The 12,500-nt window shown below is 48.8% G+C and overlaps 1 long non-coding RNA gene across 1 annotated transcript; it reads right to left on the bottom strand.

Moving 5' to 3' along the window:
* Nucleotides 1-7,617: 7,617 nt before the first annotated feature.
* On the bottom strand, nt 7,618-11,002 carry LOC118148567 (uncharacterized). The gene is made up of 3 exons (XR_004735426.3): nt 10,583-11,002; nt 8,669-8,730; nt 7,618-7,707 (listed from the first exon to the last, which is right to left on the bottom strand). It is a non-coding gene; the product is annotated as an uncharacterized LOC118148567 (long non-coding RNA).
* Nucleotides 11,003-12,500: the final 1,498 nt, after the last annotated feature.

Here is a 12,500-nt window from a genome sequence, read left to right as displayed (position 1 = left end):
GGTCCTTTTCGCACCGATAGGCAGCTGTCATAGAAAAATACTTCAGAGGAACTTCTCAAACTAACCTAAATTTCTTCTTCTTTGTATATTATGTATAATATATGATTTATACGAATATATCATTATATGCAATTATAAATCATACATATATACTTTCTGTGAATATATTGACATGACATATACATGTATATAGTATTTATCCATTTCCCTCTTGGAAAGGCAAGTGATAAGGGACTAGAGAGGAAATTGCCAACGTGCCAGTGTCTGCGTGGTCCTTCCTGCCTGCTGTCTGTTTTCTCTCAGGTCCCAGCTTCTTTGATTGAGGCTCATTTTTTTAAGAATTTGACTTGGGAAGGCTGAGGCAGGAGAATCACTTGAATTGAGGAGATGGAGGTTGCGGTGAGCCGAGACTGTGCTGCACTCCAGCCTGGGTGACAAGAGTGAAACTTCGTCTCAAACAAAAAAAAATTGACTTGATGATTTGGTTACTTTAAAAATGCTTAAGAAGGTGCAGGTTCCCAGCCACTTTGCACCAACTTTTCAATAAAAATTAAAATGTCCTCAAGAAAGTGAAATAGTCTGAACATCCCTTTTTGAGTGTTTCTATGCCCGTATTCTTTCAGGTTTTTTAAAGTTAAATTTAAATTTTCAGTTTGGGAGTACACGTGCAGGATTTGCAATATCCAGAATCTACAAGGAACTCAAATTTACAAGAAACAAACAGCTCCATTAAAAAGTGGGCAAAGGGCATGAACAGACGCTTCTCGAAAGAAGACATTCAGTTTTTTACAAACTATTAAATATGTGTGGCTGTTTCGTGTAAGAGTCAACCAGGAAAGAAGCCTAATAAATGTTGTTTTGCAGAATGGATTAGGCGTGGAGGGCAGTGCCAGGTTCCCATCCTATCAACAGCGTGAGAAAATTTCCCAGGGTGTTCCATAGCTGGGAACCTGCTGGGAGTTCAAACCTGCTGCACGGCTTTGTCCCTGGCCACTTGTGGCCCATCCCTAGAAGCCAGCAGCCTCTCTCACTCCCTCACTCTGGGGCACCTGCAAGCCTGACTGGAGGCGGCTTTCCCACACCGCTGCTGCCGCTGGCTTCCTGGGATTGCGAAACCTGTTTATAGCGTGTGTTTCACGGCGAGCTGTGGAATATGCATTTCCCACGAAGCCCTGCCCTTTCTGTTAGGGTGGATAATTAGTTCAAAGGGTTAAATTTTACTGTGTAGCCTGCCAAAGCTTTGCATGCTGTCACTTTGTAGGGGTGTTGCTGGTCACTTGGAAGAGTCTGCTATAACTAAGTTCCTTGATCCTCTCAGGAATCAGATTTCATCTAGTGGAACTCATTCAGTGTGTCTCTACTTAACAAACTCACAGATCAAAACAAGTAGGTCTTACACTTCCCAAATACATCCTGCTCAGGATAAGATAGAAAAAAACCCATTGCCACTGGCTGTCACCACAGAGCACCTTCTCTGTCTGTAGGCCGCCCTGCACTGCTGTGGAAAGGGGGTCCCCAACACTGGAGATTCAGGCTCTGATGCTCTGCACGACTTCATCTGCCTGACTTCATCACATGGGCCGTCTGTCATGTCGAAATGCACAAGAATTTGTGGAAACCACCCCACTTGGGAACTTGTTTTTTCTCTCTTCAAAACCCAAATTTTCTGAGAAGATCCACCAGCACTGGGGAAGTGGGGACTAACAAAATTGAGAGTGAAGAACCAGGACGTGTCTGAAGCCACGACGTTTGAGAAGCCTCGTTTGCTGCCTTTTATCTTGCTGTACCTTTGCCCTGACCTCAAGCAAAACTCTCTGTGATGGCTTCCACGAACAGTTACAAAAATTAAACAAAACGCACTTGAATGCACTTTCTGTGCATGGATTCTTCTCTCAGACACACTCTTGCTCCACTGTGTGAGCTGCCGACTTCTACTGGGTTGAGGGGTGCACTCCTGAGAGCGGGGCTGGCCCAGGGAACTTTGTGGGGCCAGGGGTGGCTGTCCTGGGGGTGGGCACGGCGCCTTCTCAACCTAGCATATGGAAAGTAAAATAGCTCCTTCAGTCCCTCACTATCATTGTGTTCCAACACAATCTTGTTATTTTTCAGGGAAGAACAAAAACAAAACACATGAAGGTAAATTTGGTTTTCTCTTTGTGCCACTTCCTCAGGAAAACGGAATCAGGTGCTCCATCTTCTCATGTCATCCTGCTGCTTCCCACTGGCTATACTGCTGACTCACAGGGTCATTCATTCAGCTGAATGACGTGAGTTGTAACCTATGTGGATAGCTCAAGATTTGACTTCTGTTTGAGTCTGTTTCGTGAGCAGTTAGAAGTTCTGCAGTAACTGCTTTTGCATTCAGTGCTATTGTGAATTTCTGCTGGTGTGTGGGGTTCACTCATTCATTATTCAAACTCGTGGAAGACATAAGTATCAGGCAGTGCATGAGGTCCTAGGACACAGAGATGAACAAAATTGCTCTCTCCTGATTGGTGGAGTAAGTACACAGCCTGGTGAGAAAGAAAAAACTGAGCCATGGGCAGAAGGTGCTCGATTTTCTATTTGCATGTATTTTCTATCATCTTAAATATTTTAAATTATATTTTGATATTGTATTATTTAGAGTATACAATACAAAAGTGTATGTACATATTTTGAAATGAATAAACATTTATGTTGGATAGATGAATTCAATGGATTTTTTTTCCAAATAAATGAGATAAAACAGATACAAGGGTCCTGGGTGAAGGAGGTTAATGAGTGGCAAGTGAGCAGGAAGGCAGAAAGGCTTGGCTCACGTGGCTCACAGTGGACACAGGTAAGTGAGTGGCAAGTGAGCAGGAAGGCAGAAAGGCTTGGCTCACGTGGCTCACAGTGGACACAGGTAAGTGAGTGGGAAGTGAGCAGGAAGGCAGAAAGGCTTGGCTCACGTGGCTCACAGTGGACACAGGTAAGTGAGTGGAAAGTGAGCAGGAAGGCAGAAAGGCTTGGCTCACGTGGCTCACAGTGGACACAGGTAAGTGAGTGGCAAGTGAGCAGGAAGGCAGAAAGGCTTGGCTCACGTGGCTCACAGTGGACACAGGTAAGTGAGTGGAAAGTGAGCAGGAAGGCAGAAAGGCTTGGCTCACGTGGCTCACAGTGGACACAGGTAAATGAGTGGGAAGTGAGCAGGAAGGCAGAAAGGCTTGGCTCACGTGGCTCAGAGTGGACACAGGTAAGTGAGTGGCAAGTGAGCAGGAAGGCAGAAAGGCTTGGCTCACGTGGCTCACAGTGGACACAGGTAAGTGAGTGGCAAGTGAGCAGGAAGGCAGAAAGGCTTGGCTCACGTGGCTCACAGTGGACACAGGTAAGTGAGTGGGAAGTGAGCAGGAAGGCAGAAAGGCTTGGCTCACGTGGCTCAGAGTGGACACAGCTTCCACTGAGGTGGCAGAGGTGGGATGTGCTGTGAGTGCTGCCCTGGTCCTGGCTTCTGGGTCCTGGTGCATGCTGCAGCTGTCTGCTGGGAACCTCGTTTTGCAGCTTGCCCACCCGATTCCCACGCGTTATCTTCTGGGCTTGGCTGAGCCGCGCCTCCTCCAGCAGCCGTCAGAGCTGCGCCTACAGTCTCTTCAGCTTCTGAGATGAGCAGACAAGGGCGCAGCACCGCGATCTCACTGTGCCCTCTGCTCTGTGGCAGTTGGCGGTGGCACTGCCCCTCTGTGACAAGACGGTTTCTCATTCTCAGCCTCTGTTTTCCTGCGTGGCGCCACACGCTGTGATATGGTCTCTGCACCTCCGAGATGCCAGATGCAGCTCCCTGCAGGTGGGAAAGGCTTGAGGAAGGCGGAGGACCAGTGCAGAATGTGGCCACTGCAAGGATGAGGCCGGGAGGAGGAGCGTGGAGCTGCTGTGAGGGGTCACCCTGAGCTGAGGGCCCTGGATCCCACTTAAGCAGCCGTGAGTGGACAAGGGGCGAAATGTGGCTCTGCGGGGAAACTGGCAGAGGCCTGAAAGCTAATAAGGAGTGCAAGCTCATTGGAAGACAGCCAAGGGGGCATGTTTCCATGTGTATCCCTTTCATTAAAGCTCACTGTATACGGAGGTGGTATTATTAAGGAAACTTTTGAATGTAATAAAATAGCATTGATCTCTCTTGCAATAAAAAGATTTGAAGAGGTTCAACCATCCAAGTCTTCAAGATGAAAATTGGTGTAGCTTTTTAGACCCACTGTCCACTGCAGAGTCCTTATGTACATTTTAGGACGTCAATGACTTGACACATGGCCAGGCTTAACTCCAGGCTCTTCGTACTTGACCAGCTTCCTGGTCAACTGTCCAGCCCACAGCCGCTGTCCTCATTGTGTTACTGCTTTTCACCTCAATTCTAATTTACCACAGAACATTCTGGCTCTATGATACTGTGAGAAGTTACTCAGGCCAAGGTAGGGAAGATCACCAGGAAGACTTGGTGTCAACTGTTAGAAAATGGAAACTGTAAGCAGAGGAGTCTCTGCACTACTCTTGAAAATGTGTCCTCCTCAGATCTTCATGCTTGTTGTTCCGGGTAAGCCTCTAGACTAAGCAGCATTACTGTACTACGTGTCAGCCATTCATAAAATGGTGTTGGAAGCTGAGTGCAGCATGTAGGAAAAGCTGAGTCTTCCTCACTACTTTGCGCCAGGTGCCCTGACGGATCTGTTTGTTTTTATTGCAAGAGAGTTGCCCATCGAGCGGGCCTGAAAGAGTCCTTCATTTGGGGACAGCACTAGGACTTCAGTTACTATTATGATACAGCCTCGAAAGCAAGTAAAACAAAACAAAACATTTTCCTCATATTTTTCTGTGATCTATTACAAGACACTTCTCTAGTTTTCCTTTATATGGCTTGCATTTCCAAGTATATTAGTCAGAGTAAGGCATCTGTCTTAACAAATAACTCTAAAATCTTAGGGTTTGAATGCAATAGTTTATTTCTCACAATTTGCATCTTGACTTGGAGATGATAAAGGAGGGTGGTGACAATTGAGTGTACATGCGGGATGGGGGATGGGCAGTGCTTGCTCCACAGAGTCACTCAGGGATCCAGCCTCTCTCCACTTAGAAGGTCAGCCGTTGTTTACTGTTTTTCAGTCTCTACACTATCAACATTTTGGTCCCGATAAATAATCGTTGTGGGCACTTTCCTCTACACCATAAGATTGTTAGCAGCATTCCTGGTTTCTACCCACCAGTTGCCAATAACACCATGCCCAGTTGTGACAACCAAAATGTCTCCAGACATCGCCAAATGTACCCTGGGGGCTGAATTGCTTCTAACTGAGAGCCAGTGGCCTAGGGCTTCAGCATCCTCCCCTGGCTCCTGTGAAGTGACAGGAGAAGCACAGGTGACAGGAGACAGGAGCAGCAGGAAGAGAAGAGAGAAAGAGTGGAGGGCTGCACTGGGAGGTTTGTCAGCCAGTGCTAAAAACCATGTGTCTCATTAACCCACATTCCATTGGCCAGACAGACAATATATATATATAGACAGATATTTATATATAGTTATATTTTTTAATTAATTTTTTTTTAAATGAGACAGGGTTTTGCCATGTTGCTGAAGCTGGTCTGGAACTCCTGGACTCAAGCTATCTGCCCACCTTGGCCTCCCAAAGTGCTAGAATTACAGGTGTGAGCCGCTGTGCCTGGCCAGGTAGATATCATATATCGTGTGTGTATGTGTGTGCATGCATGTGTACACATGTATATATACAGACAAAAACGTTTTTCCCAACATAATGTGTCTGAACGATGCAGTTAGGAGCAGCAGAGACTGATACAAGATGTAGCAAAAACAAAGCGAAGCAGTGGGTCCTCCACGGCTGGAACATAAATGGAACTGATCTTAATCACCATCCACTCACATGTAATTGTTACAGGAAAGCCTTTTGAGACTTGTTGAAGGGGAGAATCTAGAGACCTGGGCTTGCTCTGGGTAACAAGGCCTGCAGTGATGGAGACCTTCACGTCTGCTCATATTTGGTGAAGGTGGAGTGATCTATCTACACTGTAAAAATCTGTTAAAAAGTGTGCATGTAGCAGGAGAGAATTAACCAAACAAATGTGGTATATCTGATCTTACATATTAAAATTATATATATGGTTTGGTTTTTCTGAGGTAGACGTGGCTCGTGAAAACATAGGTTTAAACATTGAACAACTGACAATGTTTACTATTAATTTCATGCAGGCTATTGTACTATGTGCAGGGGGGTACAGAGGAAATGGAAGTCATGGCCCATGTACTCGAGGAATTTACAGGCTAATAGATTACATACACATGCCAGGGAATAGGGAACGTATTGGCTGACAGCCAGCTGCAGATCTGTTTGCTCGTTCCCTCTGTCTTCCTACATTTTCTGAGCAGTATCTTACACTAGAATAAGCAGGCCAGTTTGAAAGAGCTCTTCCTCAAGCAGATAAGTATCCCTGTGTCTTTTACCATAAACACCAGAACACTTAGAGATTAGGCATGGGTTTATATGGGCAGAAACAGGTGAGTGAAATACTGTTCAGGTAAATTAGATCAGTGTGGATTATCACTCTGGGTGCAGTCTCTTTTACTATTCCCAGGTCTATAAAGATCCTCCATAAGTCAGAAACCGTAAGTCAGGTTTCTGCTAAAAACAGGTGACTTTAATTTGGCGGTTTATTTTGGCCACACAACTATTGCTCAAGTCCATGATGGGGCTTGTTGGCCAGTGAGCACTATCCCCGGCTGTTTCATCGAGGAGAGGCCTGGGCTCTGGCTGTCCTGGGGAGCACAGTCCTTTTCTTAAGGGGAGGGATCTTTCCTGGGAGAAGAGGAAAATCTCCACATGTGAAGTGGAGTGTTGAAACCCTACATAACTCAGGGTCCTGTCATTCTTCACCTTTGTTAAACAGGGGGAAAACCCACCCAACTTAGCTATTGAAGAATTCCTTCAGATGTCCCATCTCTGTCCCCACAACCCACCCTTACCAATGCTGACCCTAGGCAATTACTGATTAGTCAGGGGAGGTACAGGAAGGGTCCTGCGGGGCAAATGTCTCCACCTCCCAGCCTGCAGCACCAGAACCATGGGGCCTTCACAGAGCAGGGCCACTGGCAGCAAGAGCTTTTAAACATATTTGGTTATTTTTGTTTGAACTCATGTTGGAGGAAAAGACCCAAGTGAAATAATATAATACCTATTCAGGTTAACATTGGCTGAAACTCTTTTTATTTTTAGCATGTGAATTCCTTCATTTCCTAGGTTTCCTGCAATGGCTGAACTTTTTGTGTAAGCTGATCAGTTCTCAAAAAGCTAACTGAAAAATAATCTGAAATAGAGCTCCTTTTCAAATAAAGGAGAATGAGCTTTTGGACAAAGGTGCTTATTTCATTTCATTTTAGTTAAATAGTGTTCTGTTTTCCAAGAGCTGTGGGCTTGTGAAAAAAGCTGGTATTTGCTGAGCTCCCGGCCCGCCACAAAGTACCATTACATGGATAATTTCATTATAATCTCATAGGAAAACGCTTGAAATAAGTACTTCTTAAAATCTCTGTAAGAAGAAATGAGCTCTGAAAGATTATCTTAGTATGTTTCATGTTGCTGTAACAGGATACTACAGACTTGGTAATTTATAAAGAATAGAAATTTATTTCCTCAGTTCTGGAGGCTGGGAAGTCCAACATCAAGGTGCCAGCATCTGGTGAGGTCCTTCTTGCTGCATCAAGCCATGGTGGAATGGCAAAGAGAGAGAGAGAAAGAGCGAGACACAGAACTCAGCCTCAGGGCCTTTAATGACTGACATTAACCCCTTCATGAGGGTGGGTCCCTCATGACCTAAATACTCGAGGAATTTACAGGCTAATAGATTACATACACATGCCAGGGAATAGGGAACGTATTGTTAGGCCTCACCTCCCAAAGCTGTTGCATTGGAAATCAAGTTGCCAACACATGCCTTTTGGGAGGCACATTCAAACCATAGCAAAGATCTTAAGCAAACTGCCAAGGTTACAAAGCTGGTACATCTAGGGGCCGGAACCTGAATCTAGGGCCACATACTCTGAGGTTGGTTCTAAATGCTCACAAAACCAATGCTTTAATGGGGCGATGTAATGAGGTGGTAGCTTGAGGATAGCTTAGGGATTACGTGGACATTTAGTCCCCCTCATCCTTCTTCCCTACTCAGGTTTCAAACAAAGATATATTTGGGGTATATCTGATGTATATTTTTGTTCCTGAAAAGTTCTAGCTGTCTAGCAGATGTGTGTGTGTGTGTGTGTGTGTGTGTGTGTGTGTATTTTTTTTCATCAGGCCATGCTGTGTTGTCTTAGTACATGAAGGAATCCTGTGCATTATGCAGTTACTCTCAAGATCCTAGGTTTGCATTCCCATCCAGTCAGTCAGGGCCTACAGCCAAGACATGCAGCAAAAACAAAGATGTGCATGGAACCAAAACCCTCATTTGGAGGTGAGCGCTGTGGACTGAATATGAGTTATTGTCCAGTATACACGTGTTCAAGTGTTTTCTAAAAATAAAGCTCCTTGAATCAGTGCACATACTCCTATGCCTGGACAGTGGAGCTGGTGGGTTTAGGAGTATTTAATCTGCAGGAGAGGAGGCAGGTATCACCTTCTTGAAACATTCAAGAGGCTGTAATATGCTTGTGAAAACTCACCTGTGGATCAGATTTCAAGTGCAAGGCAGAACGCCAGCGTCATTGTAGACTTGTTTGGGGGTCTAAGAAGCAATATAGGGTACGTTTAAGGCAGATGCCTGAAATACTGGTACGCTCTTCTCAAGAAGTTATAAGAATTGTGAAGGCTCAGTACACTGATAAAACATAAAACAAGCCACTGTTCTGCTCTACATTTGCAGGCCTCCAATGTCTCAGCTCTAAGGCTAGGCCTTGTGGTGCCTGCCTTTGATAAGGTGATCCAGGCTTCTGTGAGTCAGTGAAGCTTTGTTCTCTTGAGTCAGTGAAGTCCCAACCCCATCATAGCCCCAGAGTCCTGTGGTGAATCCAGCGGCCTCCAGCATCGTGGCCTCCTGCGGCCAGGATCTTGGCCCTGGTTGACATTTCCACGCCTGCCGTCTCCTGCGGTACCTTCAGCACATACGATGAGCTGGACAAGGACTGAACAGTGTTTGCTGTGAAACCTGGCCTTTCCTCTGCTTCTGACTGCCGTGTCCCCACCATGAGGTCCTGGAGTTGCTTCAGTTCATTGTAGACAGCAAACTGGGAATTATACCAGCCGCTCATAGGCAGCCACCATGGAGGTTACCTGGGAATTATACCAGCCGCTCATAGGCAGCCACCATGGAGGTTACCTGGGAATTATACCAGCCGCTCATAGGCAGCCACCATGGAGGTTACCTGGGAATCATACCAGCCGCTCATAGGCAGCCACCATGGAGGTTACCTGGGAATCATACCAGCCGCTCATAGGCAGCTACCATGGAGGTTACCTGGGAATCATACCAGCCGCTCATAGGCAGCCACCATGGAGGTTACCTGGGAATCATACCAGCCGCTCATAGGCAGCCACCATGGAGGTTACCTGGGAATCATACCAGCCGCTCATAGGCAGCCACCATGGAGGTTACCTGGGAATCATACCAGCCGCTCATAGGCAGCCACCATGGAGGTTACCTGGGAATCATACCAGCCGCTCATAGGCAGCCACCATGGAGGTTACCTGGGAATCATACCAGCCGCTCATAGGCAGCCACCATGGAGGTTACCTGGGAATCATACCAGCCGCTCATAGGCAGCCACCATGGAGGTTACCTGGGAATCATACCAGCCGCTCATAGGCAGCCACCATGGAGGTTACCTGGGAATCATACCAGCCGCTCATAGGCAGCCACCATGGAGGTTACCTGGGAATCATACCAGCCGCTCATAGGCAGCCACCATGGAGGTTACCTGGGAATCATACCAGCCGCTCATAGGCAGCCACCATGGAGGTTACCTGGGAATCATACCAGCCGCTCATAGGCAGCCACCATGGAGGTTACCTGGGAATCATACCAGCCGCTCATAGGCAGCCACCATGGAGGTTACCTGGGAATCATACCAGCCGCTCATAGGCAGCCACCATGGAGGTTACCTGGGAATCATACCAGCCGCTCATAGGCAGCCACCATGGAGGTTACCTGGGAATCATACCAGCCGCTCATAGGCAGCCACCATGGAGGTTACCTGGGAATTATACCAGCCGCTCATAGGCAGCCACCATGGAGGTTACCTGGGAATTATACCAGCCGCTCATAGGCAGCCACCATGGAGGTTACCTGGGAATTATACCAGCCGCTCATAGGCAGCCACCATGGAGGTTACCTGGGAATTATACCAGCCGCTCATAGGCAGCCACCATGGAGGTTACCTGGGAATCATACCAGCCGCTCATAGGCAGCCACCATGGAGGTTACCTGGGAATCATACCAGCCGCTCATAGGCAGCCACCATGGAGGTTACCTGGGAATTATACCAGCCGCTCATAGGCAGCCACCATGGAGGTTTCCTGGGAATCATACCAGCCGCTCATAGGCAGCCACCATGGAGGTTTCCTTTGGGATTACTATGTACCTGCCTGAGCACGCCCGAGGGGTGTAAACGGCCTGTGTGAGCGAGGCCAGGCGGGCGCTGTCGCTGCTGCTCCTGGTTCTGGCCAGGTCCTTGTTGGGGCTCCCCCGGCCCAGCCCACACAGTTCCAGTAACATGACCAGCAGCCTCCGGGCCAAATTCCTCCTGTGCCACAGGAAAAGTTACCCCCTCAGTCCCCGCACCCCCTAGTAAAAGCAGGTCCAGAGGCAGTTGTGCGAGGACTGCTATAAAAAGCATCGCGGTTCAGAAGGGATTTTGTGCGGCGGATGGCTCCCTCCAGGGCCAGGAGAACTGGGGGAGAGAGACCCCCGGGCAGCTGCCCCCCGGTGAAGCCCCGAGCTTCCCCCGCCTCCGCAGACGCCCGGCGCCCTTCAGTCTCAGGCCGAGCAGGACCCGCTGTCTGACTCCCGCGGAGGCGGCGCGCTGACGTCAGCCCTACGCCCGAGCTGCGGCCCGCGGCGGGGCGGGGCCGGGGTGGGCGGGGCGGTGCCGGGGTGGGCGGGGCGGTGCCGGGGTGGGCGGGGCGGCGCCGGGGTGGGCGGGGCAGTGCCCGGGTGGGCGGGGCGGCGCGGGTTCCCGCGTGCTGGCCGCTAGGCGGCAGGTGATGGAGGTCTGGGCTCGCGCCGAGCCAGGCCGTCGGGTCCACCATGGCGTCCAGGGTCCTGGTAGGTCCGCCCCTTCGCAGACAGCGGCCTCCCGCCCCGGCCGGCCACCAGCCACCGGCCTGGTCTGCTCAGGTCTCCTGGACCCGCTGCCCTTGGCACCTGTTCCCCGGGCCTACAAACAGACAGGGCCTGCGTTGTCCTTCTCACGTGTTTTAGGGGCTGGTCTCTCTCTACCGCATCTTGATTCTCCCGGCTCTGGTTCTCCCACTTAACTGCAAACAGTGTGCTGAAAAAGGCATGCCGACACTGCCCAGCAGGGTTTTCCGCGGACGTAGGAGCGGCTCCCTGCAGGCGCTGCCTGCCGAGGCCAGCCCCTCCCGGGGGCTCTGCAGGAGGGTTTTGGGGAGGAGCGCGGCGCACAGGCCGCCTGGACTGAGAACGGCTTCCGGGCCCTCATTCCCACCGGCCTCGCCCCCTCTCCACGCATCTGTTTTCATTTTCTTAGTGTTTAAACTTGATTCCGCCCCCACCTCCGTGTCCTCACACCACTCCCATGAAAGACAGAAGATGGATTTCATCTGTGTCCTGAACGAGGGCAGGGAACACTCAGTGACTGCAGACCCCGTCGCGCGGGCTGCCTCTGGAGAAAAGTAAAAAGAATGTAACAAGTTTTAATTAAGACTCCAACTGAAAATACCATCATTTCCCCCTCAGACACGCTTTACCAATGATATGTGAGACCTATGAACTGGATGTTTCTCAGATCTGGTGCCTCCCCCTCCATTTACTTTTCCTTAACACCCATAGGCTGAGTGATCATGAGACACTCATTCCGTCTCTTTGTACCTCAGTGTTTGAATGTGTAGAAATGGCACAACCCTATTTACTTCACATGTTTATGGCTCATAATCCGATACTCCACCCACGTTGTCCTAGTATAGGTTCTAAAAGTGGGCAGCAAAAACATTTGCATAACATTCCTCAAAATGTTCTCTTTAAATTTGGTATTTGAGAAGACACAGGCTTCAGGCTGGTCTCCCGGTGGCTGCCCTCGAGCCCCCGACATACCTGAGTCTCCGGATACACAGACATGTCCCTCCCAGTCATGGTCTCACAGTTTGGGGGCAGCTGCATTTTTATTTAAATACTTTTAATGTACACTTAAAACTAAAGGGATTAAGCACTAAAGTGAAATTGGAGTCTTTCGGGTGGGATGACAATGATTCGAACTTCGATCATTTTATATCACGGAGATGTCCTAATCTCCCCACTCCAAGAGAACCCTCCAACGGAGG

The sequence above is a fragment of the Callithrix jacchus genome, chromosome 16 (assembly GCF_049354715.1).
Source record: "Callithrix jacchus isolate 240 chromosome 16, calJac240_pri, whole genome shotgun sequence".
NCBI lineage: Eukaryota > Metazoa > Chordata > Mammalia > Primates > Cebidae > Callithrix > Callithrix jacchus.
This window is presented reverse-complemented; position numbering and strand designations above follow the sequence as displayed.